Source organism: Schistocerca gregaria, unplaced genomic scaffold (genome assembly GCF_023897955.1).
Source record: "Schistocerca gregaria isolate iqSchGreg1 unplaced genomic scaffold, iqSchGreg1.2 ptg000959l, whole genome shotgun sequence".
Classification (NCBI taxonomy): domain Eukaryota; kingdom Metazoa; phylum Arthropoda; class Insecta; order Orthoptera; family Acrididae; genus Schistocerca; species Schistocerca gregaria.
Genome location: NW_026062312.1, coordinates 1 through 5,000, shown reverse-complemented (window position 1 = coordinate 5,000; position 5,000 = coordinate 1). Strand labels below are relative to the sequence as shown.

Sequence of the window (5,000 nt, the reverse complement as noted above, 5' to 3'; positions counted from 1 at the left end):
TTAACCCAAGTTACGCTGCACCTTAACCCAAGTTACGCTGCACCTTAACCCAAGTTACGCTGCACCTTAACCCAAGTTACGCTGCACCTTAACCCAAGTTACGCTGCACCTTAACCCAAGTTACGCTGCACCTTAACCCAAGTTACGCTGCACCTTAACCCAAGTTACGCTGCACCTTAACCCAAGTTACGCTGCACCTTAACCCAAGTTACGCTGCACCTTAACCCAAGTTACGCTGCACCTTAACCCAAGTTACGCTGCACCTTAACCCAAGTTACGCTGCACCTTAACCCAAGTTACGCTGCACCTTAACCCAAGTTACGCTGCACCTTAACCCAAGTTACGCTGCACCTTAACCCAAGTTACGCTGCACCTTAACCTAACTTACGCTGCACCTTAACCTAACTTACGCTGCACCTTAACCTAACTTACGCTGCACCTTAACCTAACTTACGCTGCACCTTAACCTAACTTACACTGCACCTTAACTGTCACATGTAACGTCACAGGAATGTAGCTTTGCCTAACAGCAACCCTCTGAACATAGTTCACTGCTTGGATCCTCTGGTGTCATGTGTATTTCTTGATGCCATGGTGCGTACCCTCACATAAAGGTCTTTCGAGTGTTGCGTACTTTCTACACAGTCCCGCTAACCACTGGAAGGGTGTACCGCTACAGAACGAATATCGCCCTCCCCTCCTGCCCTTCCAAGCTGGTCGGTCAGGCGTTTGTTTGTGAAATGAGCCTTGCAGCTGTTCAGTTGCATTCGGTTGTCGATGCAGTCAGTGTACGTTGTGGTACGGCCTGTGTGGACTGTCCGCTGATGTACGCGTAACCCACACTGATCATCCGTCGTTACGTACTGAGTGACATAATGTGGCACATGCTTGACCGTACACCGGCTGCGCCCTACAATGGCGAATCATAAGGGCCATATGTTGTGCACGATGCTACTTGTCTCGTCTCCCCATTACAGCGAGATTGCACTGTTGTACGCCGTACAGACATGTGGTAGGTAGGTACGGACGAAAGTATTGCATGTTGGCCCCCCCCCCCCCCCCCCCCTCCTCCCTCTGCCGGGAATCAGCGTGAGCCGTCTGTTGATGTAGCGACGAGGGTTTTCCTATTTAATCGTATTGCCCCACACAACATGATAGCACGGTGGACCGCGTTCCACATCTGCGACATGCTACAGAGGCCGGTTGACAGTCGACCGCGCAAGGGACATTGCACACGTGCGCGGACCATCTTCCACGTGTTCTCTCGTGTACATGCCGCAGTGTGTATGTGGGCTGATGTAGCGTGTCGTGACACATAACATGCAGGCATGCCAGAATCGTAGATTTCGCAAATGTAGATTGACGTATACGTTTGCTGCCAAAGATCCGCAAATGAACTGGAAATCAGTTGTTGAGCGGTTGTTCGCGCTGCAGGTGCATCGGTGATAGCGACGATCGGTACATCTATGAACCGGTTGTTTCGGCGGTACCCGCCATGCCCCCGAACCTGAGTTGGCCATGTGGGTATGAAGCGATACGAGGCTGTGGCTTGGCGGGACAGTCCCCGGCCGGTGAGGGGGGGCCGCCCGGCGTGCTGGCCGCGCGCTGCGTGAGCGCACGCACTACAGCCGGCTGGTGGGGGGCGCCCAGTGGCAGGAGCGCCGGCCGACGGGCCCGGCTGGCGTCCCAGCTATGCGCCGGCGCACCCTGCGCGCGGCGCCAGGCGGCCAAAGTGGGTTCTGCCGAGCCCGGTGCGAAGCGCGGTGGACATCTGCAGTGTGCTGGTCCGATTGCGGACTGTGTGCGTTGAGGATGCGCCGCCGCCCGGCACTCGGCGTCGCGACGCCGTCTGCTGCTCGGTCGCCCCCAGCGGTTCTCGCAGGTGGTTTGTATCGCAGCTCTGCGGACGTGTTGGCGCGTGCGCTGTGCTGGGAGAGTTCGCTTCTGCACCCAAGTGGGGCTTTGCCCTTCTGTGGCGCTGGCGTTGGAGCTGCCGGTCACCGTAGGTGGCGCGTGTTGTTTCCCGCCGGCAATGCCACGACAGCACGCTCCCGGGCCTCTGTCGGCAGCGGCAAGCTCAGTTGGGAGCACGGGTGTTCGCACTGAAAGCGTCTACTCGCCCATCTCCGGGCGATTGCGCCTCTCTCGAACCCGACCAAGTACTTAGGACGGCGCTGCGCGCCGCCGGGACCTGAGAGGGTTTCGAGGTGTATCGTGCAGGGGAGCTCAGCCTCCTCCTGTTTGCAGAATAATTGAGCGGACGCTTGCGTGTTCGCGCGGGCCCTCGGGACACACTCCCGGGCGGCCGGCTGCTCAGCTCTCGTTGACGCAGCTCCCTGGTTGATCCTGCCAGTAGTCATATGCTTGTCTCAAAGATTAAGCCATGCATGTCTCAGTACAAGCCGCATTAAGGTGAAACCGCGAATGGCTCATTAAATCAGTTATGGTTCCTTAGATCGTACCCACGTTACTTGGATAACTGTGGTAATTCTAGAGCTAATACATGCAAACAGAGTCCCGACCAGAGATGGAAGGGACGCTTTTATTAGATCAAAACCAATCGGATTGGCTCGTCTGGTCCGTTTGCCTTGGTGACTCTGAATAACTTTGGGCTGATCGCACGGTCCTCGTACCGGCGACGCATCTTTCAAATGTCTGCCTTATCAACTGTCGATGGTAGGTTCTGCGCCTACCATGGTTGTAACGGGTAACGGGGAATCAGGGTTCGATTCCGGAGAGGGAGCCTGAGAAACGGCTACCACATCCAAGGAAGGCAGCAGGCGCGCAAATTACCCACTCCCGGCACGGGGAGGTAGTGACGAAAAATAACGATACGGGACTCATCCGAGGCCCCGTAATCGGAATGAGTACACTTTAAATCCTTTAACGAGTATCTATTGGAGGGCAAGTCTGGTGCCAGCAGCCGCGGTAATTCCAGCTCCAATAGCGTATATTAAAGTTGTTGCGGTTAAAAAGCTCGTAGTTGGATTTGTGTCCCACGCTGTTGGTTCACCGCCCGTCGGTGTTTAACTGGCATGTATCGTGGGACGTCCTGCCGGTGGGGCGAGCCGAAGGCGTGCTTGCGCGTCCCGAGGCGGACCCCGTTGAAATCCTACCAGGGTGCTCTTAGTTGAGTGTCTCGGTGGGCCGGCACGTTTACTTTGAACAAATTAGAGTGCTTAAAGCAGGCAAGCCCGCCTGAATACTGTGTGCATGGAATAATGGAATAGGACCTCGGTTCTATTTTGTTGGTTTTCGGAACCCGAGGTAATGATTAATAGGGACAGGCGGGGGCATTCGTATTGCGACGTTAGAGGTGAAATTCTTGGATCGTCGCAAGACGAACAGAAGCGAAAGCATTTGCCAAGTATGTTTTCATTAATCAAGAACGAAAGTTAGAGGTTCGAAGGCGATCAGATACCGCCCTAGTTCTAACCATAAACGATGCCAGCCAGCGATCCGCCGCAGTTCCTCCGATGACTCGGCGGGCAGCCTCCGGGAAACCAAAGCTTTTGGGTTCCGGGGGAAGTATGGTTGCAAAGCTGAAACTTAAAGGAATTGACGGAAGGGCACCACCAGGAGTGGAGCCTGCGGCTTAATTTGACTCAACACGGGAAACCTCACCAGGCCCGGACACCGGAAGGATTGACAGATTGATAGCTCTTTCTTGATTCGGTGGGTGGTGGTGCATGGCCGTTCTTAGTTGGTGGAGCGATTTGTCTGGTTAATTCCGATAACGAACGAGACTCTAGCCTGCTAACTAGTCGCGTGACATCCTTCGTGCTGTCAGCGATTACTTTTCTTCTTAGAGGGACAGGCGGCTTCTAGCCGCACGAGATTGAGCAATAACAGGTCTGTGATGCCCTTAGATGTTCTGGGCCGCACGCGCGCTACACTGAAGGAATCAGCGTGTCTTCCTAGGCCGAAAGGTCGGGGTAACCCGCTGAACCTCCTTCGTGCTAGGGATTGGGGCTTGCAATTGTTCCCCATGAACGAGGAATTCCCAGTAAGCGCGAGTCATAAGCTCGCGTTGATTACGTCCCTGCCCTTTGTACACACCGCCCGTCGCTACTACCGATTGAATGATTTAGTGAGGTCTTCGGACTGGTACGCGGCATCGACTCTGTCGTTGCCGATGCTACCGGAAAGATGACCAAACTTGATCATTTAGAGGAAGTAAAAGTCGTAACAAGGTTTCCGTAGGTGAACCTGCGGAAGGATCATTACCGACTAGACTGCATGTCTTTCGATGTGCGTGTCGTGTCGCGCAACACGCTACCTGTACGGCAGTAGCCGTGCGCCGCGTGCGGAACCACGCGTGCCTCTCAAAACTAGCGCAAGTGTTGTTGTGTGGTACGAGCGCTGAAGCTCTGGAGCGGCTGGCCTGCGGCACCTGGCGCCTGGCGCCGGTTTTGAATGACTTTCGCCCGAGTGCCTGTCCGCTCCGGTGTGGAGCCGTACGACGCCCATCGGCCGTCAGGCCGTTGGACACAAAGTAATGGAACAGGGGCCGTCAAACGCCTCAGTCCCGCCTCTGCAACTGTCTTGAAAGAGACGGTGGAGAACTGAAAAGATAAAGATCACCCAGGACGGTGGATCACTCGGCTCGTGGGTCGATGAAGAACGCAGCAAATTGCGCGTCGACATGTGAACTGCAGGACACATGAACATCGACGTTTCGAACGCACATTGCGGTCCATGGATTCCGTTCCCGGGCCACGTCTGGCTGAGGGTCGGCTACGTATACTGAAGCGCGCGGCGTTTGTCCCGCTTCGGGCGCCTGGGAGTGTCGTGGTCGCCTGTGTGGCCGGCCGCGTCTCCTTAAACGTGCGATGCGCGCCCGTCGCCTGGCGGTTCGCATACCGGTGCTTTCTCGGTAGCGTGCACAGCCGGCTGGCGGTGTGGCGTGCGACACCTCGTACAACGACCTCAGAGCAGGCGAGACTACCCGCTGAATTTAAGCATATTACTAAGCGGAGGAAAAGAAACTAACAAGGATT

The 5,000-nt window shown here is 55.6% G+C and overlaps 2 non-coding genes across 2 annotated transcripts; both read left to right on the top strand.

Moving 5' to 3' along the window:
• Positions 1 to 2,333: 2,333 nt before the first annotated feature.
• On the top strand, positions 2,334 to 4,226 carry LOC126325999 (small subunit ribosomal RNA). The gene has a single exon (XR_007560466.1). It is a non-coding gene; the product is annotated as a small subunit ribosomal RNA (ribosomal RNA).
• Positions 4,227 to 4,581: 355 nt separating this feature from the next.
• LOC126325992 (5.8S ribosomal RNA) lies at positions 4,582 to 4,736 on the top strand. The gene has a single exon (XR_007560460.1). It is a non-coding gene; the product is annotated as a 5.8S ribosomal RNA (ribosomal RNA).
• The last annotated feature ends 264 nt before the right edge of the window (positions 4,737 to 5,000 follow it).